The following is a 26,278-nucleotide window of genomic DNA, read 5'->3' on the forward strand; positions in this document are numbered from 1 at the left end:
AGACCCAAAAAGTTAGTGATAAGGTATTTTTTTCAACTGTGCAATCTCAGAAGGCATGGCCTTGACAAAGCAGGTCATTTGCAACATTTTATAAAATACATGAGGGTAGATTGAAATGTATTTTTCAATCTTCCCTTGGCAGCCTTCATGGCTTTAGTCAATTTATGCATCATCTGTTAAAGTTCAATGCAGGGCACTGGGTCCCAAAATGTGCTTTGAAGCATCCATAGCAAATCTTCTAATCTCAGCTTTCACTATCTGAGCAACATATGCATTAGAGTGGAATTTGGGATCGGCTTTTAGGTTGAGGGTGAAACGCTTGCCTAGATAACCTGTGGTATTGTGGCTTCGAGTGCCATGTTCAGGTTTGGATGAATGATTGCTTTTCATTTTCCCCAAAGATAAACGATAACAGATACAGTTTTATACTAGGATTTATAGACCTCTGTACCTGAGTATACATGGATATGCAGTATTTTAAAATTTCCGATAAATACAAATATTGCAAAAAAGTATTACCTATGTCATTCTGAGAAAAAATGGAATTATTTTACAGAACACGATGGCTGCAATAAGCCACCCTCCTGTGCCTTTAGTGATCAAGGAGGTTTTTCTGGTATTCTTATTTAATCTACACAAAGCTCAGTACCTTTCCTCCCCCTCAAAGAAAGGAAAGCACACATTTTTACACATGTAGCAGTACTGTGACTTTACAGCACTTAACAAAACTTCATGAAGGGAAGGCATGTTGGAAGGCTCAAAATGCTTTCTGCACTTTTGTTTCCAAGCACGGCTTCTACTACACCGTTATTTTTTGGTTGTTTTTGCAACTCTTCTGCGTCCCCACTTCCTGCATTTTTGCTTTGTTCTCCCGTATGTCAGCGCAGAACAATGGTTGTGTCACACGAGGCAAGAGGAGCTATTAGCGCAGAAGGGCAAAGTTGCTGCGCGGTAATTCTCGTCGGAGGGTGCAACTCGGGGAAAAAATATCTGTTTTTTAAGCTGAGCCTTTCAAAAGCAGATTTCGCAGTGGTGGAGTATTAGTAGTAGCAGGTTATTTCTGCTTCAAAGAAACCAACAGTTTCAAGAGCATGAAATCACGTTTTTTAAATTACACAAGTATTTGCAGTTAATAATGTTTATTAGGGAAGAGCTTTGAATAGGTTTGTGTTAGGTATATACACAACTTTTTTCCTCAGAGAAGTCATCCTCGAGGTTAAAATGCTTTAGAATATGTGCTCCTGCCTACAATTAAAGACAGCCAATCATTATTCCGCGCCCCACTGATCAAAAGCCACCGCACTTTTTAGCGTCAACACACTTGACGCACACTCTAACTATACTGTTAAAGTTTGGTTGGACAGACTCTGAAAAACCACCCAATTTTCCCCAAAATAAACGCTCCCCCGCCCAGCCCAGCCCAGTCCTGTCAGGCGCTGGGCGAGCCGTTAACTGCCCCGCCTCGCGCAAACTCCCGCCCGGCCGCGCGGGCCCTTCTTCTCTGTTGCCTCGCCGGATTGGCTAGGCGGCGCCTGAAAGATGCCCGCCGATTGGCTGGGGCCGGCTGCCGTTGCTATGACTCTTGTTGCTAGGGCCTGGGCCGTCTCCAGGCCCTGCAGGAAACATGTAATGAATTATGGATGCTTGATTTGCTCAAAGAGGCCTGATCTGTAATGCAGATGAGCTGCAAGGCCTTCCCCCCCCCCCCCCTTTTTTTTTTCTTCTGGGTTCTTAAAAAAAATATAATAAAATCAAAAAAAAAAATTCAGAGTTTTAAGTCAGAATCTGGCATTTGCGTAGTCCCCAGTCGCAGCGGTGACTCCTGAATACTGATGTTAATTCTTATGCAAAGACGGGGCCAGAGGTCACTGTCTGTTATTTGTTCAGGAAAAGCTTGGAGGATTTTCACTGAACTCTGTGACCCGTTGGGGTATTATTTTTCCCCCTCCTTTGGTTCAGAGACCAAATAGGATACAAACAGCAGAAGTGGTATTTTCTAGCAGTTGGAGAGGAAACTGTCCCCTCGGAGCGCGATGGTGTCAGAGGAGTTGAGCAGCCAGGCCGGCCAGTGCCCTGCATTTTCTTGCCTCGTGAACGATGCCTTTACCCAAATATAACTTAAGAACCTCCTGCCTGCTTAGTTCAGGCCGCCAGTAATGGTTTCAGCAGCCTTGGCTGGAGAGGGGCGCTCTGTGACTGCCCCGTCTCCCACATGGCAGCTCCTCACCACTGCAAAGCCAGTGTTATTGCCCGCAGATGACTCCCCAGCTGGACCCCCTGTGCAAACAAAGCATCTCACACTTTACACCTGAATAAACAGGTTGCTACCGTCCATTTAATTTCACCAATCTTCATCTATTACGAAGTATGGGGCATGTTACACTACAGAAATTATTATATTTTCCTATACCTAATGAATTCTGATATCAAAGTAGACACCTCTCTGGTAGCCTATGCAAAGTTTAGAATTTTTTTCCTTACTCATGACAAATGACTTCAATCCTCTCTGTGTCAAGCCTCTGTGGACAAACATGAACTGAAAAATTATTTGTCTGGTTTAGAGAAAATAATGAGCCCGATCCTTATTTTGTGTTAGATGTAAGCATGTGTAATTCTGGCACACATTAGCACACGGGCCAGACTCAGCCAAGTGTGGGCATCCTCAGCTGTCCAAATATTGACCACATCAGGAGCTCTTGGTACCTTGAAGGTTCATGACCGATGTGAGGGACGAGTTAGCCCCAGACCCGTAAAAGCCGTGCTTTTAAGGTGACCACACACTAAGCAATTTACTCAGAAAGGAAATGACTAGGCAATTAGATGAAATTCTACAGTTTTTGTATCGTAGAATTTATGCTTTTTACACCTCAGATCCTGACTGGTTCATGGTTCTTCCTCAGGGAGAAGTAAATGACTTAAGTGAGAGTTCTGAGACAAAAATGAAATATATCCGATCCTCCTGTGATTCAGAGTAGAATGATACCTTATTTCTAGGATTATTAAACAAAATGTTCTGTTGTGTAAAAACCAATGAGCACTGAAAAAATAATAAATGAAGAAAGTCTGTGAAACACCGTGTACAGATGTAGAAAACACATTTAACTCTAGCCATCAGCTGGCCTAAAAGCTTCAGTTGTGATGCCCCTTACCTTTTATTATTTTCTGTTATTAAAATGTTTTATATTGAAGAAAATGCTTAAGGAGAAACTGCATTGCCTATCCCACCCATTCCTGACAGGGCATTCATCAAAATCCATTAAAAAAAAAAAAATCCAAGCTATAGATGTGCCATTAGAGACCCAATGGTGCTTAAAGCTCAGAAATGTCTGAGAGATGCAGTTTGCTGAAAACAGAGTATTAACATTTGTGTATATGGATGTATTAAATTTGATTTTGTGTGTGTGTGAGAGACAGTGGTTCTGTGCAACATACATTAATATGAAGACTACATTAACAGTTTGTATTTGCAGGAAATGTAGGTCATGTTTTTGTGAACCAAATAATTGTGTTTTAAAGTTTTCATTTAGAGATCTTTATTTTTATATGTAATATTCTATTCCTAACCCACTGGAAGATGATTATTCCCGCACCTTTATAAATGGAGCATGCACCATGAGATTGGAATAGCTTAAACAGTCAGCTAAGAGGCAGCAAATGACTTAAGCACATATGCAATTTAAGCACATACATACTTCCAGTGCTATAAATGGCGCTAGTATCTCTCCATGACTTCTACTGAGGAAGCACAAGAAATTCAAACAGATGTGGCCTAGCTCTTTTGGAGGCTGTGCTGCCAGGTTGTGGAAAATTCTTAGAAAAAAACAAGCATCATAATTATGTCTGCAGTCTATCTTCTGCTTTCATGCACTGAAAATGCATGAAAATAATGCCACTAAAGGAGTGCCTGAACCTGCTGAGCAGAGAGACCCCAACTCCAGCAAGCCCTGCAACTCCCCCAGGACATTTTGTAAGCAGCTCCTGAAGAGTAACCTGGTTGAGTTTTCCTGGTTAAGATTTCATAGTTCCCTGGCCGTGTTTGTTTGCTGAGGGGTGCAGGAGGGTCTGGAGGCCTTTATGGTATGGAGCTAACAATCTGACTCAAATGGATACAATACATACCAGACAATAGCAACAATAGTTCAAGTGTGAGAAGGTCTGGAGCCATCGACAGGGAGCAAAGTGATGCAGGAAGCTTTGACAAAAGCAGCAGCTCTTAGGGAAGGAGCTGAATGAGGGAAGGGAACTTTTTGGTGCATGATGAGTGGGAGGTTGGTGTGCGCCCATGGCCATGAGGCAGTCTTCAGAAAGAAGGAGTGGTTATGACAAAGGAAGGTGAGGAAGTGAATTGTATTTTTTTTTTCTTTATATCTGTAGCATCTAATTGAAAAAGAAAATCAAATCTATGTCCAGTGAAAATATCAAAGTTATATTTTTCTCTTTGAAAATTTTCAATGTTGTTATTTCAGCAGAAGTTTCTTACTTTTAAAACCACGGGGCTTTTTTTTTTTGTTCAATTTACTTAAAAAAAATAAAAACTTTCTAAGGATCCTTTTCTATTAAGGACTTTGTAAACACAAACGCTTTGCATTTTTAACTAGAACAATTCTAAAATAGTGCTTTAGCACAAACATATTCTTCACAAAGGTGCTTCTATATTTTTAAAGCATTTTCTGTTATTTCAACTGGTTTATACTGTCAATAATCTTCATCGAGTTTACATTAATCCACAAACATTGTATGGTGTGATGGAGCTGATGAGAATCAACAAAGGATAAAGTAGAGTACCGCAGCCCAGATAAAGAAACCCACTGTTTAATGCCAGCTGCTCAGGAAATGTCAAAAGCAAAGTGAGTTTCAGGTCAAGGGCACTGGGAACACTCTGTCAGCAAACCCTAAGACAGGCAGCTCTTGTTATTAGTATGAACAGGGATATGGTGAGTCCTTTTTTAATCTATCCCTGGGCATCTGTCTAGGTTCCCAGACACAAACCCGTCCCATCTGGGCTCACCTCTTTGAGGCTGCTGGGAGTTTTCCCAAACATACTGTCTTTGCTCTTTCTAAAGTTCCCCTTCAGGTTTGCTAAAGACTGGCATTTCAGTGAAAATCCTGCTCATAGGCTCCGTGCCACGACCACCAAAGGTGTAGAAAATAGTGGGCAATTGCTCATTTTTAAGTTTTGAGGATAGCAAGGATCTTTCTTCACCCCTTATTTTTCTGCAACAGCATTTAATAGCACCTGTGTCAAGCCCATTTCCATCTTGCACACCTTTGCCTTGGAGCACTTGCTGGAGCTTTTAGATGGTGGGTGGTGAGTGTGCTTTGTTTACCACTGCTTAAGGGAGTTCAGCCTCTTACTACAAGGCTAAATTGACAGACAAAACTTCTGAAGAAATACCACTACAATGTGGGCAGGTTAACGACTTCACAAACCTTTCCATAGGCAGCCCTTTCATGGCAGAAGGGACACTATTTCCTGTGACTAGGAGGCCGAGGATCTGGTTAAAGAGAACCAACACCATATGTGTGGATACGGTTTGAGATGACGTCCCCAGTGAAGTGCTGCAAAATTAGAGGAACATTGATATCCTCCCTGGAATGACGGCAAAGCAACTTGGCCCCTTAACTTCAGAGCCATGGCACTTTCTGTACCTTAATTTCCCAGGTATGGCCTGTAGATGTGCACCAAGTGTGCTGTGAAATACAAGGAATTTTGCAATGATTGTTCAGTGTTTTACAGCTTAACGGCATGGTTTGATTCTTTCTGTTACTGATGTTTATATTATCTCTTTGCATTCTCAGGGCTCCCCTAAATGCATATTTAGTCCTTGAATGCTGTGTTTTGTAATGAAGGAAAAATGCAGATATAACATGGATATAGCACTGTGCACTGTACTTCTTAACGTGCATGCCACTTACATGCGATGGGACATGGCTCACACATTTCTGTGATACAGCTCTAGGAAACAAACTTCTAGTATAAAGTCCAGAAGCTCAGCCAGACTGGTTATTATGACTGGTTGTCATAATATGCAAATGTGCTGTAACATTTTTACTGTTTGGATGGGAGGATATTGGGAGATACAGACTGGAAAGAGAGAGCTGAGTGGCTCAGACCCTGCTGGTGCCACAGAGCTTTGGTTTGGTTTCTTAGAGCAATGCAATGTTTCACATTTGGTCCTGTTTCATCCTTGTGCGTGTTGGCAGAGGAATGAAGGAAGTGCAGCCACTAACTACAGTGTGATCTAATAGGGACCCAGTCCTTCCCCTTCATGGTGATGGGATTTATCTCATCTTAGGTTAGACATTTACACATAAGACATCTACAGCAGGTCTAGTGAGCCCAGACAATGGAGATAAGCAGGCTCTTTTTGTGCGTAATTCACTTGCTATATTTAGTTCTGTCTTCCTCAGGTTGAGATGAGCCCATGTCCTGGGAGGCTGCGCATTGGGATCACTAGACCCAAAACAACATGCTGTCATGATGGGCTGCAACCATTAAAGCTCTTCAGAAAACTCACTTTCACAGAATCACAGAATCACAGAATTGTAGGGGTTGGAAGGGACCTCCAGAGATCATCAGGTCCAACCCCCTGCCAAAGCAGGTTCCCTAGAGCAGGTTGCCCAAGTAGGCGTCCAGATGGGCCTTGAATATCTCCAGAGAAGGAGACTCCACAACCTCCCTGGGCAGCCTGTTCCAGTGCTCCGTCACCCTCACCGTGAAGAAGTTCTTTCGCATGTTGGTGCGGAACTTCCTGTGCTCCATTTTTTGACCATTGCCCCTTGTCCTGTCTCCACAAACCACTGAAAAGAGGTTGGCCAAATCCCACTGTCTCCCACACTTAAGATATTTGTAAACATTGATAAGATCCCCTCTCAGTCTTCTCAAGAATAGAAGACTGAGAGGGGATCTTATCAATGTTTACATTGTCTTCAGTGTAAATGTCTTCTTTTCTTGTCTTTACATTTGTCTTCTTCAAAAGAGCTGTGTGTCATCTCAAAACTTCTTGGCCATGCTTATCTTTGCTGTCTGCTGCACAACCCTCTTCCATGCACAACCACTCTTTACTGAGCCTGGAAAGAGCCTTTTTCTGAAAGAGACAGAAAAATTAATCCGAAGCAACTGATCACTGGCCTTCCCTTCCCACTCCTGCAGCAGCTGGTCATAGGATCACTGCAAACATAGCCACAGAAACTGCTTTAAAAGCAGCTTGGTGGACTGGTAGGTGACTTGGAAAGATGAAGCCAGCCGGTAGAGAGATGTCTAATGCATCTCCAGAAACCACGGCATATTTGCAACGATTGCCATAGTGACACAGCACACTGTTTTGTCCATGATCAAATAGAATGATGATCAAATAGAATAGGTCAAAATGTTGCCATTTATCCCAAACTGAGATAAAACAATGACATAAGAGGGATAATGGGACTTTGGATATGGTCCCCATATCCCGTAATTCCGCCGGATTTCAAATAGCTGCCATTATGTATCTCACAATGGCCTGGGGAAAAAAAGTTCCACAGTGTGTAGGATTCCTCTGTAGACAAGGCCACAATAGCAGAATTCTGGGTGTTTCATAAGGAGCAAGTGCCCACGTTGCAGAAACATTGATACAGGTTGTGTGAATAGAAGTAGCACAGATAATTAATGTGTAATAGTTAATGCTATTTGCGCGCGAGAGCCCCAGTTCCCCTTCAGCAAATCCCGTGTGACCCAGTGGGCTGCTGCATGGTGTATTGTTTGAGCTTCTCAGGAAGGTCTTGAACTCACAGCCACTAGCAAAGTAAGTTGGCGTGTTTGCATCATGCCTACGTTAGCTTTGAATTTATAGGAATTTTGTTGACGCTGGTGTCAAAACTCATATTGTGATCAATGGAAACAGCATTGAGCCTTAATTTCTCAGAGTAATTTCCTCTAGGATAAGAAAGAACTATCAGATCATCTAGCTTGATCTCCTGCACAATGTAATCTATTCAGTGCAGCATGATGATTTTAGATTAAAGCCCTAATGTCTTCAGGGATAAGAGTTGTGTGCTACAGGCATGGAGCAGAAAGAGCAAGCTGTACTGCCAAGTATGTGCGAGGCCACAGCAATGAGAGAGAGTTTATTAAATGGGACATGCCTAATTGATCACAATTAGTGAAAGTAATACCTTCTCCCATCTTTTAACTAATTTCTTTCCAATTTGACCCGAAAAAATTCTTTCCAATCTTAAATCTGCCAATCAGTATGATTCTCTGCATGTAAGCCAGAAATACTTATCAGGTATCTAGGAACATCTTTTTCTGTCCGTTTGGAATACAGATCTAGTTTGTTTGGTGCCTTCTTGTCTGTGATGGCCAGTCTGTAATTGTGAAAAAATAAAATAAAATATAAAATAAAATAAAACAAAATTATAAAATAAAATAAAATTGTAAAATAAAATAAAATAAAATAAAATATCTCTAATCCCCCAATCATATACACCTGGCCAATTGTGCACGAGAGAAAAAGGGAATCCTTTTCCCCCATGGAGGTTGAATTGAACCACATCTTTTAGGAAGGTGGCTGTTAGCACCTTAAAGCCTCCAGCCAGCAGTGAGATCCCCACCTTCACTGATAATCTTTTAGTGTTTAATTACCCTGTCTACCAGAAAATTACATCTTGTTTCAAGGCTGAATTTGTCTAACTTCAACTTCCAGCCATTCAATCTTGTTCAAGCTTTTGTCAACAAGATTGAAAGCCCATTATTAGGTATCTTTTCCACAAGTAGATACCTATATAAATTGATAGAGTAATTCTATAACTTACCTGAGGTTCTGCTTCTGAAAAAGCACTTCCTAACCCTTGCTCTCCCCACATCTCCCTGACAGAGCTTCCTTTCTTCTACATGCTGCAAGGTTGGAAACCAACACTGTCTTCTAGCGAGTGATGGGGAAAAGGAAAGAAATTATCTAGGAAAGAAAGAAGAAAGGAATTGTCTGGTGACTGATCACTCTTCGTGTATTTTAAAGAGACATTTTCTCTTGCAAAGCAAATCTCTGCTGGACACTCTCTCCTACACCCAAACAGTCTGTCAGCTCATTTCTACAATTGTGGGAGGTAACGCTTGCAATGCAGTCCCCTGTCCTAGACCACATCTGCCATAAATCAGCCAAGCTCCAGTGAGGTCATTTCCTGCCAGTGGAGATCTCACACTTTATATCATTTGCAGATGTAGAAAGTGCTTTTTAAAGAGGCGTGTGGTTGATAATGAGTGTTGGTTGAAGCAGTGAAAACCTGTAGCATTCTGTATGGAGTTAGGTGTCCTTAACACTCCTACCTTCAATAAAAATAAAGGGGCCAAATGACCATGAATGGGTTCACAGCAAAATCACAGAAAACCCCAACCAAATAATTTAGCAACTCCATATCAAACATAAAGGAATAATAAACGTTTCACCGTCAATCTTCTGTTCATAAGTTTTTTTCCCACCCTACCCATCCAGTTATTCATGTATTTAATTAGTGCTTAACTTTTACATTATGAAAATATCAAGATAGAGCTGCCAATCTAAGACATCACTAGATTAGGACAGAAATGTATCACTGTCCTATCCTAGCAAGCTTGTGGGGCTGTGACATAAACTATTTATAGCTGACCAGATCAAAGCGTTTAGTGTAGGAGGAACACGGGAGCCAAAATAAGAAGGTGAATACAGCTGTTCCCCAAGGAGGAGCCATGATCAGAATTCAACATTTGCTGGTGTTGTAGTTTCTGTGTGTACCCTACAGGGGTACATTTTGTAGCCGTGATTTATTTCAAACATCTTCATTTTTTATTTTTTTTTTTCTTCCAGGAAGAAGCAAATGTTTTAAATTACAGCTATGGAGGGAGAATTTAACTAAAGCGCAAATATGAGTCACGAAAACGTTTGTGCCTTATTTTCAGGGTAATAACTAAACACCTGCTAAATTACATTTTAAAAAATTACCCAGTATTTCACAGTGCATTTTATTCTTTTGTTTGTTATTTTGTCTCTCAAGCCCCCCCTTGATCTGCGTAGGAAGATTGCCTCATCCACGCAGAGCTCCCAAAGCTCAGCAGAGCTCTGCATGTGTGATGCTCTGCCCAGGTGGGTCTGATATTGGGACAGTGTCTGAGGTCTGGGACACTCAGGGACATCATCAGGGACATCAGGGACACATGCACTTCACTGCACATTAGGCACGGTCCTGGCATAACACTGCGCCAGCACAACATGAGAGAAGAGATCATCGCACACACACACACAGATAAAACAGCCTATTTTGAAAACTTGTGCAACTGAAATAAGAATTACCATTAAAAGTGACTCATCCGTGCTGACTCTGTTTAACCTTTGCTTTCCCACGTGTTGCTGTTTTCCTCTGTTAACAACTTTAGTGAAAGAGTTGCCGTGGAGGAGAATGCTGTAGGGTGGCATTATCTCCCTTAAGATGTTGAGTGCTTATTTGGTTCCTGAGCCTCTTGGGAACATGGTGGAGGGCTCGTGCTCAGTTGTCTGGTTTGCTTTTTATGTTTTCTTTAGTTGTTTTTCATTTTGGCACTGAGTGGGCAGGCAAGACTCTTGAACAATCTGTAATTATATAGTGTCACAGTTGATGAGGTTACAAAGGAGTAAATATGTAGTTGGTATTAGAGAGGATATTTTTAACAATACTCACTCTACATCTAATAGGGTGCATCTGTGTCCTCTGCGGGCACTCTGCCTCAGATAATATAAAAGGAGAGCAATGGGGAAGAGAGCAGCATAACAATATCTGCATAGTCTTCAGCAGAATCAGTTTCTGCAAATACACACTTGACATCTGAACTCTTTCATACCCGTGCTGCTCCTACTGATGCCAGTGGCATCTTTGCCCTTGAATAGGAATGGGATTGAATTTTGACTGTTGAATCTCTTATGACAAGAGAGGTGGAAGTTTCCCAGCGTGATCTGATTGCCATAGTCAAAGAGAAAAGTTTTATTAGGCCGCAGTGTCAGTAATTCTTGACCTGGGGTCACGACTGTGTCTCAGGGAGGCACAACTCTCCCTTCTTTTTGGCTCATAGGGAGAGAACGGCAATCTGATATATTTTTTCTGCTGTAACATGGGTCATGGCACAGAACAGAATAAAGCAGTTTCATCCGCCTGCCTCTGCTGGGTTCTTACCTGCTGTGTTTCCACTTTTGCTAGCCAAATTTTGGCGTCTCAGTGATACAGAACAGCCTGCTCTGGACAGCACCGCATGTCTACGGTCATGAAATCATATTGTATTTATACCACTCGGAGCTGAGGGAAACAACCTTTTAAAGAGTCAAGGGCCAATTTTATTTTATGATGGCAATGAGAAAGGATTTGTTTAAAAGGCCTTTGCATACTGATGCTTGATATTCCAAGGCTGAAGCAGTTACTAGACATTCTCTTGGTCATCTTTACTAATTATTTGTACTCCAACATCACCCACAAATTCAGGTATCTCATCCAAACATGTAAAGTGCCTTTACTTTCCAGGTTTTGGGGCAGATGTGAGAATAACTAGTCTGAGTGCCATGAAACAGTGCCAGTTCACCTCTTCGTTTGCTCAGCAGTGACAAGCTGAGGATGTGACTCAGGCTGTTGGGAACATCCCCCCACCTCTCAGCTTCACCATCCAGCTGATGTTCAGCAACGACATTCCTCCCTGTGCACATCACAACGAAATGGCAGGACTCCCCTGTGTACGGGGATATTATTCTTTGACTTACTGCACAGCAATAAAGGAAAAAAAAAAAAAAAAACGCTTTTCAAAACACCTTTAAGAAAATAAGACAAAATTGAGAAAGGGCAGCAGTGTGCTCACTTTGCCAAAACCTGGGCAGAAGTGCAGACCTGCACAATTTCCTGAATTCCTGAAGAAATTACTAATCATTTGTTTTCATTCTCCTTGCCACGCTCTGTCTCTTTCTTCCTTGAATCCTGATGGCTTTCAGCGTCTGACAATAGCACCACCTACGCGATACAGCAGCAATGATCAAGAAATAAGGGGAGTGGTTAGAGGATCCGCTTCTTCAGCAGCCTGCTAAAAGCCATCTTCTCTATGAATGAGAGGAGTCAGAAACAGTGTAGGTGAAACCCAACAGAGTTTGCTTGCTTTCCCCCCCCTCTTTCTATTAGCCACAGGAGTGGACCAAAGCAATCCCAATCCCCCTGGGCCTGTTGTGGCGTGAAGGGATTATCCCTTCCCCCAGCATGAAGGGTTATTTGTGGCTTCTTTTGTCTGCCATCTCCTCCATTTTCCCCGTTTGGAGGTTTTCGCTCTCGCATTTACACTACCTTGCTGCAGTTTTGGCCGCAAGGTGCACAGGACATGGCAGAGCCACTCCTGCCTCCATCAAAAAGGCAAAATGGAAATGGTCCTTTTCCCTTTGGCTTCAGCATATTTGGTGGGATCTCTGCCTGAGCCACACTGCTGCCTTTCTCCGCCTCTGCTCCTCCTTTGCTCTGCCCATTCAGACCTTCCTCCTGCTTCTGTTCCTCCCCTTGTCCCTGAAAACCTTGACGTTCAGGTAACGAATGCCGTCTCACCTCTCTACGCACATTTCTGCGGGGTGAACGAACCCGCTGACAACAGAAAGGAGGTGATCAGAAATCCCCCGAAGAAATATCATGGATACTTAAAACAATTTGGATCAAAAATCCCTGCAGGTTTGTCGAAAACACCCCCTTCCCCGACACACACAGGTTTATCTATCTGCTCTCCTGCATTTTGCTTACGTCAAGAGCTGGTTTGCTCCCGGACAGCCCCTTCGCCGGGCAGATAATTGCTACGTATTCTTTTGTATCGCTGCCACCACCTCCACCATCGGGCGCTTTCTCAAACAACCGCCTGCGCAGCCTTGCCGCGATCCGTCTCGCTGCAGACAGGGTGTGGGGGGGGAACGGTGCTTTGATACCAGGGGTCTCCCAGGAGCAGGTGAGAGGCTTGCCTCTTTCCTTGAAAATCAAACGAAGGAAACGCCGTGCGTTTCTCCTGCCTTTTCCAGATCATTAGCAGAGATGTTAAAATAAAGCCGGGCTGTCGCGGTGACAGCTCCAGCCTCTTTGCGACGGTATCTCGTTGGCCGTCACTGCCACGCAGACACGGCGGCCTGATGCAGTGTCATTTATCATTACCTTTTGTTTACAGCCACTCAGCCGCTTGTCACTCTGTGTGACAATGCCCATATTCGAGCCAGTATGAATTTATTTCTCAAGAAAGACTTTCGGAGTGTAAAGCTCATGCCTCACCGAGGATCAAGACCTTTTCCTCCACCGTCATCCATTGTATTTCCCATTAAACAAACCATAGCACGGCCTGGTCTGTATGCTCATGTTATTTGCTGCCCAGGGTTTCTTCTACATGCTTGTGCTTGTCTTCTCAGCTCAATGTTCATTAAATTCTCTTGCTACACGTTTAGGCTCTAGCAATTTGTAGGCTCTCTTTGATTTGCTCCACCTGTCTCCGGATCCCACAAGCCGGGTATCGCTCCCAGGCAGCACACAGGTACCAGCCTCTTCGCCGGGACAGCGGATGGGCAGGAGGACTTGTTCACCTGCTGTGTTTGCTGAGCTGTCTTCCGGATGAAGCACACCTCCAGGCATTTCTTGGCCGTGAGATATGTCAGAAGCACGTTCAGCAACGTACTTTGCTCCACTGCAGACAAGTAGCAGCTCCCCTTCCACTTTTTTTTTTTTTTTTTCCCCCTGGTTAATTTGGGTTGGTTTTCCCATTCATTGCCAAAGTAAATATTTCATCTCCCAGACTACTCTAGCCTAAATACCATTTCTTACTTATGTGGTCCCTCCCCTATGGTCTCCTACCCCAACAGCATGCCTGGTGAGGAAATTGTGCGCAAAACTTGGAGGACTACGGACATATCTCAAACTTCCTCCAGTCTGTCTACAACTTCAAAATTATGATAGGAACCACATCCTGGGCCCAAAATACAGAGCCGTGTGAACCTTTTTAGTTAAAATTTCTGATGAACCAGGAAGATTTTGTGATATTAAGTCTTCAGAATACACTTTATTTCACTGAGATATTTGTCATAATTTCATAGATAGTATGCTTCTTTTTAACAGTGCCAGGGTGGTATATTCCTTGTTTTTTTTTTTTTTTTTTTTTTTTTTTTATCAGAAAATACATTTCAGCTAGAAATGGCTTGAAAATTAATATCAAAAAGTTTAAAATGCTTACATCAAAAGGAAAATGAATTATTTTGGCAAATGAAGCACTTTGTTTTACCTGCTACAATGATTCTAAAAATATCTCCCTGTTTGCTGATAACTGGCAAGCTGATTTGGAATGAGACCCAGTAACTTCAGTGACATTTTTCCAGAGCTACCAGTGAGATAGAAATCCATTACCTATAAAGCTCAGAGTAGATGGTCTCAGTCATGAAGGTTGTGCTGAAAGCATCCTAGGGTCTTTAGGTGGTAGATGCTGTGCACACACACATATATGTATTTATATATATCATATATAAATACACATGTTTATATATACATATACATATATGAGTGAGTGTACATCTGTAAACAAAAATAGATTTTGCCGTGGCAGTTTTGTCCTCAAAAATAGTAGCTCAGTATAGCTTGTGGAGGGGCACGCAGTCTACATTGTTAAGGATATAATTTCTTTACAGCTTTGGACCCAGTCCAAGATTTAAGCCCATACTTATGTCTGAGTGCATCGGTAATCTCACAGAGCTTTGCTTGGAAGTTTTCCTTAAGTCTTTTAGAAAAGTCTTTCACGAATATAGAGCACAGGGTTTTGTTGCTAACCCTCCTAACAGTCCCCGATATCCTTCCCTTTCCTCTGTTTTGGAAACCACCCCGACCCTGCCAGGGTGGGGTGTGTGCAGTGTAGAGCTGTGTGTGCTGAGTGCATCCCAGCTTTCCTCCGCGGTTCCCTCCAGCAGGACCACTTGTAAGAGCAGACAAAACCAGCAGGGCTACTGGTTGGGGTGAGACACAGCATTGAGGGTCCCAGCTCCTATTTGGGGTGAGAGGAGCACAGATCCTGGAGGAGTGCTCGCTGCCACCCCTGGCAGGATCAGCATCAGTAATTCCAGCCCCAAATCCCCTCCGGTGCACATGGACCCAGCAACCTGGCCCCGATCCTTCATCCTCAAGGCAAAAATCTCAGTTTTACCTTCCTGCCTGAGACAGACAGGGCAGCCCTTTGGCCTCCATCTCTATAAAGCTCACGTTGAAGAGGAGGCACAGCCATGTGAGCACAACCTGCTGGGCCGTGCTCGACGTCGGGGCTCCGCCGAGGCTCAGGTGCCACCTCGTTCCTTAGGGGACCCCAAAGCAGTCCCCAGGGCCTGGCTCCCCACTGCTGGACAGAAAAGCGTTGTGGAGGCAGCGTAGCGTGGCTTGTTTAATGCTGCATTATGGTAATGCGTACCGGAGAGCCAGTAACATGGGGAAGCTTAGATTTAAAGTATAATGAAGCACACAGTTCAATGTTTTGGAGCAGTGTGTACTCTGGAGCCATAAGCACACAATTTTTTGATCAAGTTTCAGCCCAAAGCAAATTTTCACAGCTAAGTAGCTCTCTAATCTGTCTATCCACAAATATATGTATTTGTTTTTAATAAAATTTGTTAATATTTACCAGACGCTTAATGGGACTGTTATTTTTACCCAGGGTGCATACTTTACCTATTAAATGCTATAAAATCTTTTTAAAACCAAATTAAGCAAAAAGATTAGCATCAATCCTTTGTGTGTAGGCACTGTTTTTAACATGTAGATGTTTTCAAACACTAGAGTAAATAGAAAAAATATTGCTGCCTTGACTGTCAGATTACATTTCTTTCCCATTGAAGCTAAGTGGGTTAAATTAAGTGATTAATTAACTATGCATCTGCACAATTAGGTGGGCATTTTTATTCCATTTAACTTATATATTTATTTCTAGCTTGGGAAGAAAGGAGCCACAACAGGACAAAGGGAAAATCATCTACCAGAATTAGGGATTCCCATTAGCACTGTCGTATTACAGCTTTTCTATCATTTCCCGTGTAGCATTGTTAATTCATTGGGTTTATAACTTAGCCATGAACATTTGCCCCATGGTGAAATTTCTCAGTTAAAGACCATTTTGCTAGATTTTGTTCACTGTTGTTTGTGGACTAGGAATGCTGTACCAATGGCTAACAAAAGTAACCGTCTTCGTTGAAGGTTTTCTGAGATTCTTCTTGCCATCAGCTGTCTATCATCAAGTCTATCATTGAGGTGCAATTTCTAAAACCAGCTCCTGAGCTGCTACCAAGAATTCGGTTGTCGCACGAATGGAGGGAAGTAAAGGCTGATGCTACTTTGCAGCTCAGGAGCTACTCGGATCACCACGCAAGTATAAGGTGAAAACAGCAACCACAAGTTCAGTTTCCTCAATCCTCCTCTGACTTCACAAATGCACGTGGATGCCCATAGACCCGGCCTTAACGTTCAGTGGCAGAAGGGCACCGACAGCTTGTTGGGTCGAAGCAACAGCAGATTTTCTGCAGCTCGTGCCCTGCAGCCCTCCTGGTGTGGGACATGGCAAAGAGCTGCTCGCTCCCCACTGCAGCTGGATGCTGCCTTGTGCTGGATTTCTCGGCGAATTCCCCCCGAATGGTGAAAACAGAAGTGCTTTTCAGCACTGCCATTTGCCCAGCCTCCTTTCAGAGACTGTTTTTATCCCTGTCCCTGCCAGAAGCCTGGTAACAGGCTAGGACAAATGCTGTAAATGGACTAATGTGGGCCCAGCAAGCGCCGGACCTACTGCTTTGAGCTGTGCCTTTGAAAATAATGAGCTGGATTGTCCCAGCCCTCGGCCAGCAAGGCGAGAGAATGAGAACCCCGCTGCTCCCCTGCTCGCTTTGCGACTCCAGCTGCCGGCAGTGGCAGCCATTCAGCTGAAATTCCCTCCAGTGAGAAAAGGGCTTTGGCAACATGGAAATTTTTTTTTTCCCTCCCCTGTAACTTTTGTTTTTTGGCATCAGCTGCCTTGTGTCCTCATACAAAAGTTCTTTTCTTTTCTTTTTTTTTTTTTTTCTCTCTCTCTCTCTCTCTTTTTTTTTTTTTTTTTTTTTTTTTTTTATGCTGACATTTTGATTCTGCTTTAATTAAACCACTTTGGAAGCAGCATGACTCTGTTTTGGAATGAGTTGCGCTGCTCCAAGTTTTGTGCGGAGGCATCTCTATTTCAGAGTGACTGCATCCCTCCTGACAGTCCTCCCACAGCTAGCCCACCTTGCCTTGCTTCAGGCCTCCATTAGCCTGGGTTTTTGTTCTTACCTGCGTGAACCCCACTGCTCCACAAGCATTCTGACCGATGTCACAGGGCGATTTCAAACATTTTGCTTTCCTGCTTGCCTGACACCCCTCTTGCTCCTGCCCCCCTCCTCCCCTCATCCACTCAATTACCGACCCAGTGTGATGCCAGACCCCAGGATCTCCCAGAACCTTTTTCTCTCCCAGAGAAGACCACATCCAGTTCTTACTGGATTGTGGTCAACGTGGTGCTGTCACCAACCAGTAGCTGGGGTAAAGCATGCAGGAGAAAAGCAACCGTGGGGACAAGGGCCAGCATGCCACTACATCCAAGGAACATGCGGGCATCACTAGAAGCCAAGAGCTCTCTTACTGTCCTAAACCTAAAGTTCTGCACCTGTTTTCTGCAAAGTTACAAGTAGGTATAAATACCTACTATAATAAATAGTAGTAGTTATAAGATCAGCATTTCTCTTTTTGATGTTTGCCTTCAAAGCCGCCCCCAGCCTGCCCTGCTCATATGGTGCTCCTACAGCTTCATGCTTTTAACAGCTTTGTTTTCTTCAGAGTGTCTAATTCTGCAATAATTGGCCAAATGGCACACCTTTTCCACGTCTGCGTGCTTTAACTTTCTCTGTTGTGCCTGTTTAGCCACTGTTACCTTCTTCCCTCCCTCCATACAACAGGCATTAAGTACCAATATTTTTCATGGCATGTTTACTCAGGTGGGTTTATACCCTGGAAAACCCTACTTTAGTCTATGAAAACACAAGTGAACACTGTCTTAATTTCTTAACTACATTTATAGTAGAGGAGGTTAATTGCCAAGATTAAACCATGATGGCATTACAAAAATCCACAGGGACGATAAGACAGAAATTCCCAGACGTCTTCTCTTGGGGCTCCACTTCCAAGCTCATGAGCTCATCCCCACCAGCATTTCCTGCTTGGGCTGCGTGCCTCAGTCTGGGAAGCACCACTATCAGGAATTCTTGGCTATTTTTAATCAGATCCTTGGGATTTTTAATAATTCAGATTCCTATCTGTTATTATTAAGTCTATTTATTTTTGAAGTGTGCTTTTATCATTGAGAAACATGTGAAAGAGGATTTTAGGAGAGTCTGTGCTCAGCTTCAGTGCCTGGACTTTAGAATAATGCACAGCCTCCTCTCAGGGCTGTGTTCATTCAGTGTTTCCTTCCTGCTCCAGCAAGGTCTTTCTGAGCAGTGGTCTGGTACATGAGCATTGCTCTATTTTCTGGGTCTGCTCCATTTTTTGGGTCTTTTAAAGCCTTTTCAAGCAATAACCATTTCTGTTTCACAGCCCAACATTTCCAGAAATGATCCACTTACAGAAAGGAAGTCCATGGAGCTTAAGAGACATAATTACAAGTCTGTGCAGAACTGTTATAATTACAAATATTTTTATCCTGTGCTGGTAGTTAGTGGTTTGAAAATTGGGCACCCTGGAAGAATTAAAAGAAATGAAGAAGGAAGAGTATTGGGAAGTGATGAGCTGGTCCCTGTGTCCTGGAAGTCCTGCAGTGCACTACAAGGAAATTCACAGCACCCCTGGAGCCAAATGGCCGAATGCTATATCAGAGGACGTCTTCATAGGACACTACAGTTATTTTGAAAAAAAAATCCAATGCAACAATAAACACGAGAATTACCTTTAAAATCTCACAGAATATGGTTAATAAAAACAAACAAATAAAACCAAAAAAACTTGTTTCGAATACATTTTCTTAGGCCTGAGGCTTAACTGGATAAGAAGATAGAAGGCAAACTAGGTAAGCTGAGTTCTGGCTTGGTGATCTCTCTCTTAGAGAAGAGTGAAAAAAGCACTTTAATTCCACAAAGAGAAGTACAGCAGATATTTCTTCCCTGAGCAAGCAAAAAGAGAGGGAAATAGTGAACACTCCCTGTTCTGCCCCTGCTCCAGAGCAGCTACAGGCTGTCCCATGTTCAGGGCAGGCAGTGAAATTACAGCCTAGCATAGTCTCGTGGGGTTGCTTGCTGCCGTAACAGCTATGTTTAGTGGTGGGTATTTTCAGAATCAGGACTTTGTGTTGTAGTCCGCGTCACACAGCACCTGACTGGCAGATGTCTGGATACACAGAGAAGCTCTGAGGAACTGGTAGCTTGAAAATGCTGAAGATTTTTTTAAAGTGACTGTTTTGATCACATTGTCTTTATTCCAAAAGTGAATTTCTAACTACACCCACAGGTCTGGGTCAGCAATAAGCTATAATTCACATAAAAACAATCTCATTTTTAAAGCTATAGAAATGGAAAGATCTTAAAAAATCCCAGATCATTAATAAATAGTAATCCCATGTCAACTTGCTTTGAAATAATTCAGTAGATGAGATCTCATTTAGCTGATAACCAAATGAATTTTAGAACACTCAAGGTGCTGTTTTTTTTTTTTTTAAAACCTTGTTTTCATCTATGATTGCTTGTATATGTTTATATCAATTTAATAACTAAAAAAGCATGTCCACAATCTGCTCCTGGCTGAATTCCTCTGAATACTTCACTTGTTCAGAGTAGTATTGGCCTGGCTTGTTGGTTCAGTGATCAGCATGATTTTTGAATCAATGTAACACAGGAGAGGGTTTACATTACTGCTGCCACAAAATGTAATCAACCGCCTAGCATATTTGTCTGAAGAATTATTAAAGCATAGAATGCAAGTGGCAGAAATAGAAGTATAATTCTGGTAAAATCATCAAAGGATGCAATAACTGAGTTAGAAAATGCAGTGACAGATCTAATTAACGAACTAAATTACAATTCAGTCCAAAAATAATTGTCATTAGAAGTAAAATCACATTTCTGTCTGAAGCGTCTCAGCATGTTTGCCATAGTGATTGGTAAAACTAGAAAGAAACCCACTCTCATTATTTTTTTAATGCAATTATTACACACAAAAATCAGTCATGAAATCGAATATGCCAGTCTAGCAAGCCATTCCCAGTTACGAGCCTTCCCTCTCACACCACAAGGCAGAGGTTTCGGCGAGAGCTGCTGGCTTACAACGCTCTCCTTTTGTGCTCGTGTTGATGTGAATGCTATTTTGGGACCGACTCCTTCCTCCCAAAGACTTCTTCATTTTCTGAATCAAAACAACAGACTAGCTAATTTTAATATTGACCTAATTGCGTTTCTGAACCATTTGGAAGATGTATAACATAAAGAAAATACTAACAGGACATGTGCCAATTACAGTTTAAGTTGGTCTGCTTTTAATATAAGCTGAAGAGCTTTTGTATTAACCTCTAACAATGGATAATACAGCCGCTGAGCTGATTACTTAAGCAACTTCTGGATATATTCACACAACAAATTTGAATTCTAAGTATTTTGCATATTGTTTCCACCTATATAATTGTCCGCTGCCCCTTATCATTATTTATTATGCAAAAAGGAATTTTTTTTGAAGCGTGAAGAATGAAGTAATTTAGTATGCAAACAGTTAAAACTCTCATGTGGATTCCGATTTCGTATGTGTTGATAAATTCACTTACGATGACTGACAGTGTGAGATTTTTTGGGGTCATATCGGTCACTCTTTCCATGACACTGATGAAAATGATAAACTAAATGCCAGAAGTGTCCCTGGCGCATCATAGGATGAAATGTGTAAAATGTCAATGTCTAGCCGGTGTCTATTAATAACTAAATATGATTGCGTGTAATGAGCAGAGATTTTCATGTTGATTGAAGTATGATTTCTTTTGATCTTCCAGATGTTGCTGCTTAGAAATTCATATTGCTCTTTTGCTGCTAAATGCATAATGACCTTTTAAAACCTTTTAACTGTTAAAAACCCTATTATTTTCAACAACGAAGTCAAGTTTCAAGCTCTCTTTTTGTCTTGATTGGAAGTTCCTCTCTCCCCCATTCCTAACCTTTCCTTTTTGCTTTCTCTAGTCCCCTCTTCCTCTCTCCTTGTTCTACCCTCTAAATATATTTCCGCCCTTTTAACCAGTAACTCTAATATGTATTTCAAACAAAGTTCATGACAGCACACCCCTTCCTGTCCTCAGAGGGACCGATGGCATAAGATTTCTGGACCCCATTGCCACTTGTGCCCGTGCTGCTCCCTTATAGCCCCAGGGCGTCACCCGGCATTGCTGGGAAATTTGGCCCAAGCAGCCATTTCATGCAAACACACAGTCACCTCGCTTCTGAGGTAAAAAAGACACAAAGGCAGGTGTCAGAAACAAAGAATCTTGTAGCTGATGTTGATAGCGGAGTGATCTGCTCTGAAGAAAGGAATTGCAGAGCATTGTAAGCTGTCTGCATGAATAATGCATTCGTGTCGCTCATTTTTGGGCTTAGTCACACCCTGCCTTCCACATTTGGCCCCTTTATAGTTGCACCTGTGCATGAATAGTGACTGGCTGAGAGCTTGCAAGAATAAAACAAGTCCCAGAGTAAAGGCAGCAGCAGCAGCAGCGTAAGCTTCCCTTCATTATTCAGCTTTTGTGCCAGCCCCGCGTTAGCGGAAGGCTGCCTCTGGCCTTTATGACTCAGCCATGTTAACGCAGGGAGCTGCTTCTGCACCATGGAGCTGTTTTAAGCTCTTCACCGATTCAGTTGTTGGCCACTGTGTGAAGCCAGCGAAGAAGGGTCTCTGTACTCCCGGCACTTTTAGCCATATGAGCTTTTGGATGCTTCAAAACCTCTGAAGAGGCCTCTCTGGGCCCAGGCCTCTTCCCCTCACCACATGGTCCCAGAGTCATTCACACAGACGTGGGCCATGGGAGACCACCTAGCCCAGCTTCCACTCCAAGCAGGGCCAGCACTGGCTCCAGACTTATTTTGTCCCACCCATTTAAAGTATTTTCGATGGGCCTGGAAGGAGAACTGTATCTGGCATGTTATGTTTGGTACAATGTACGGGTTAAGAACCAAATGGGTTAAGAACCAAATCCTCTTCATAGTCCTATTCTGAGCAAATGCAATGCCTTCAAGCAGTATTTACTCCTGGAAATTAACGCAAGTATGAATCTGCTTGGAACAGCTTGACCAGCTCCCTGAAAAAGGCCTGTCCTATCTCATTACTTCCAAACCATCCTCTGGGCCCACTGTCATCCAGCCTAGGAATCGGTTCAGTGCCTCTTATTGCCTGGACATTGGTAAATGATGGGAGGTTGCCAAGGGAAAGAATGAAGCCTAGGGCCACCCTGAGGTATACTTTAGCCTCTGAAATGGGGACATGGCTCGTGGATCTGTTTTAGCTGCTGTGTAACAGGGCAGGAAAATGTGCTACTTCTGCACAGGCAAAAAATATAGTAAAGCAAAGCAAAGCAAAGCACCTAGCAAAATAAATCCCATCTCACAAAGTTTTTTTACACCTGGGAAGCACAGAACAAATTATTCTGGTTTTAATCACAGGCTCTGTGGCACATATGCTACACAAAGCCAGACTCTAGAAGATCTTAGATTCCTGGAGGACCAGTACAAGTTATCGTGGCACAAGTAAAGAGCTGCTCCCTGTGGCTCCAGTGGTTGATATACGAGATTATGCCAGATTTTTTTGTATTCTCAAGCAAAAAATGCTGCCCATTGTCTGGCACCTTTGCAGCATCTTCAGGAAAAGGGCCACGTCTTTTACCATCTTCCAATTGGATCTGTTTCCCCTAATGCAATACTGGCAGTCCAGGGACCCTATTGCTCTCAACTACTTCTGGTTCCTGTGCAGTGTAGTGTGTCATTCATTATATATGCTGGCCCCATCTGGTCTGACAAGGCTTCTCCATCCTCAGAAGAGATTACAAATAATAATGATGACAAAACCCAGAGAATTTTTGCTTTATTTTGCAAGTGATTGTTTTGTGTTACATGACGGCGCCTCCTGTGTATCTCCAGGGTCACCTGGCAACCATTTGCTAGCCTCCTGCCATCAGATCCATATCAAGCAAGGGCATCTGGAAGCTCATTTGGGATGGGAGCTGCTCCCTTTCACCGTCCCTGCTGGCCTTTCATGGCTGGAGGTGAGGCTACTGTGCACGCGATGGATTCATGACCATTACTGTGAGAGCGGCTATTTAAACATATTGTAACAGTTTCATTTGTGTGCTGCCAAAATATTAAAAGAAAAGCTGATGCTAATACTGTATCAACCACCAACACTGCATAATTAAGCATGAATTATTTGCAGTTGATGTTTGTCTGTTTAATAGAATTAGGGATAATTAAGAGAAAACAGTGAGAAGACATCATTGCACAATATAATAATCTACCAAAGCAAGAGAAAGAGTGAAAGCAACATCTCTGAGTAGGATTGTTCACCCTGTGTGTTGTTTGCTCCTTGGTTTCTTTAATGGGTCACTTAATAATAAAAATTACATATTTATATATACATACATACATGCACATATATGCGTACGTATATTTATGTATTAAATGAAAAAGTGAGTAGCATGGTTGGGGCACATTAGGGCTTTAAAAGCTTTCTTTAAATAGGACACTAATATTTTGAGACAGTAGAACCATTTGCCACGTAAGATGGACACGTCCCCATTTCTCTCGTCCAGCATCCCTTCCTTTTGTTCAGACTACAATGCCCTGTGACTGTTCCTGTCTGATCACATTCCCCAATCCCTCGCCCTGAAGCTGAATCTGTGAATTGACTGGAGTAAGTCCAAAGGATGTTAAACACTGGTTTGGCCACATGGGTTTTGCTGCAGGAGTGAAAAATGGATGAATGGTTTACGTCAACCCATACTTCCGTAAAAACGTTTTCTTTTGATGTCCCACCCTGGTGCTAAGTCTCTTCTCTGGCTGTGGTGTTTCAGTTATAAATCACCTTTCTGTTGGTGGGTCTGTCTTTGCTTTAAGGGTCTGTTTCTTTAATGAATATCAGTAAGGACAGCAGAGGGAGTGTGGCTAAGGATGTATTTTCTTGAAACATCCAGAGTTCTGAATATATCACCAACATGGGCCAGAATGGCCTGGGGAACATCTGTGCTTCAGCTTTGCTCAACAAAGACAAATATGTCTCAGTGCTTCGCTCTTGTATTAGTTTCCATATTGGTAGAAATAATTCAATGTATCTTGGTAATTCTGTTAAGGCAGGCTTGCCAGTTCCTCCACCTCAGATTCAATAGTAATTGGGTTGATATTACCTGCAGGTATCTTTGTAAGAAGATGCTGTTAATGTCACTACTCCAGCAGCTTTATCAATACATTAATTGGTGCTAGAAAGTTGACAGCCTGCCCTTATGAGTATCTGGCTTTGAGCAACCTGAAACTTAAATTATTATTTGAAATTATTTTTGTTTTGGAAGATAATGCACTACAGAGGGACAGTAAGAGGCAGCATCCTTAGCCAGTACCCCGTTTTGATGAATGGATACCTAATGCAATCACTATTTTTATTTGTTCCTGTAGTGAAGGCACACCCAGGGGCTTTGGTGAGGATTAGGGCCTCTGTGCTCAGTACCGTGTACAAATCTTGCAATCAAATGTGGATTCATATATAAGAAAATTAAACCAGCCATTGCCTTTCAGAAAAAAATGAATTCCCTTCCCCACAGGCTGATAATGCAAGCTCAGGTGGCGGTGGTTGAAGCCACGATGTGCTGGGGAGCTTCCTTGGGAAGGTCCCTTACCTCCGCAGGGCTCCAGCGAGATGAATCTTGGCTTCTGGACAGAGCTTTTGGGAAAAATTGTGCTTCAAGATATAAGCTTACCCCTCAGTCTTCATTCCTGCAGGGCCACCTTTACGGACAGGCACAGCTGGTGGGTGCCTGCAGCAGCAGGGGCTGGCAGGCTGCCTCGCTCTGCTGACCAGAATGAGGCACGTGGCATAGCGCTGCCCTGGTCCCAGTCTGGCCAGTCACTATCTGCACAGCTACAGAGACTGTAGGAGCCAACGATTACTACTTTAGAGGTCAGCTCCCCCTTTTCCTCCTCCTCAGCAACAACCGAAGTAGAAAGTCCTGCTCTCCTTCCCAGGCCTGTCTCCCTTCTCACCTGGTCCAGCATCTCCAGTTCTCCATTCACACAGCATTTGGGCAGATGGTCCAGTAGCCCAAAGAGAACTTAGAAAAGTGGTCTTTCCCCAGGATGGCGAATCCCAACTTTTCCTTCCTATAAACCTCCTTGAAATCTCCTGCATTTTTTTTTTCTCCTGCCTTTTGCAGAACCAAATTTTACCTGCAGTAAGGATCAGCCTTGAGCTGGCTCTGCACTCGTCAGGTCTGCTGAGAGCTGATCCCCAAATGCACTTTTTCCGCCTGGATTTTGCAGAGCTTTCTAAGGTCTGGTTCCCCCGGCACTGCACAGAAGGACCTGCTGGGATAATCTCAAAGGGGTAGTGAGGACTACTGCCAGCAGCCAGAACCCAACTGGTTTAATTTGCACACATGGCTGAAATTTAGGAGCCTGAGATGAAAAAGGGAGGGAAACATCCACCTAAATCTCTTTTCCAGGCAATGCAAAGGCATAAGCAACTGTAAAGACCTGCAGAGGTTGCTTCTGTCTGCCTGACTTGTGAGGTATAAAGAAAGTAGAGAGAGCCATTGGAAATGTTAGTTGTCTTCACGCCTTTGAAATCTGCTCCATCACCCTTTCCTAAAGACAGGGGTCTAGTACTGATGGTGCCACTTCTCATGTTTTGAACAATGTGGCAGTAGAGCACTGAACTAGGAGGGGGAATATCCAGCTCTCTGCTTTCCTCAGCCTGAGGTGGAAATGTTCTCCCATTTCCAGGACCTCCAGAGTGTCCTGACCAGCAGACCACCCCGTATCATGGACGAGAGCATTCACCACCTCTTCTTTGCAAGCCAAGCCGTGCAAGCAAAACAAGGCAGCAGCCAGGTTAGGCACTCATCAGGCATACAAGAGCAGTGCTGGGTTTTGCCAAGGCTTTTAGATGGTTTTTGCCAAGGCTGGTTTTAGATGTCAAATGCCCGAATCTGTGATTGTTGCAAAGGAACAGTTTTAACAAACTGGACCAGTGCCTGATGTTTGTAAGGCAGAATGTGTATGTG

At 43.0% G+C, this 26,278-nt stretch overlaps 1 long non-coding RNA gene across 4 annotated transcripts; it reads left to right on the top strand.

The window, feature by feature from the left end:
• The first annotated feature begins 1,731 nt into the window (after positions 1-1,731).
• On the top strand, positions 1,732-12,676 carry LOC308190846. Of its 4 annotated transcripts, none has more exons than XR_013947526.1 (4): positions 1,732-5,662; positions 8,853-9,081; positions 9,819-9,911; positions 10,006-12,676. It is a non-coding gene; the product is annotated as an uncharacterized lncRNA (long non-coding RNA). The 4 variants fall into 4 exon arrangements; XR_013947527.1 differs by having other exon boundaries at positions 1,732-4,847; positions 5,441-5,662; positions 9,819-12,676; XR_013947528.1 differs by having other exon boundaries at positions 1,732-4,332; positions 5,441-5,662; positions 9,819-12,676.
• Positions 12,677-26,278: the final 13,602 nt, after the last annotated feature.

The sequence above is a fragment of the Anser brachyrhynchus genome (genome assembly GCF_964034855.1).
Source record: "Anser brachyrhynchus genome assembly, chromosome: 2".
Lineage (NCBI taxonomy): Eukaryota > Metazoa > Chordata > Aves > Anseriformes > Anatidae > Anser > Anser brachyrhynchus.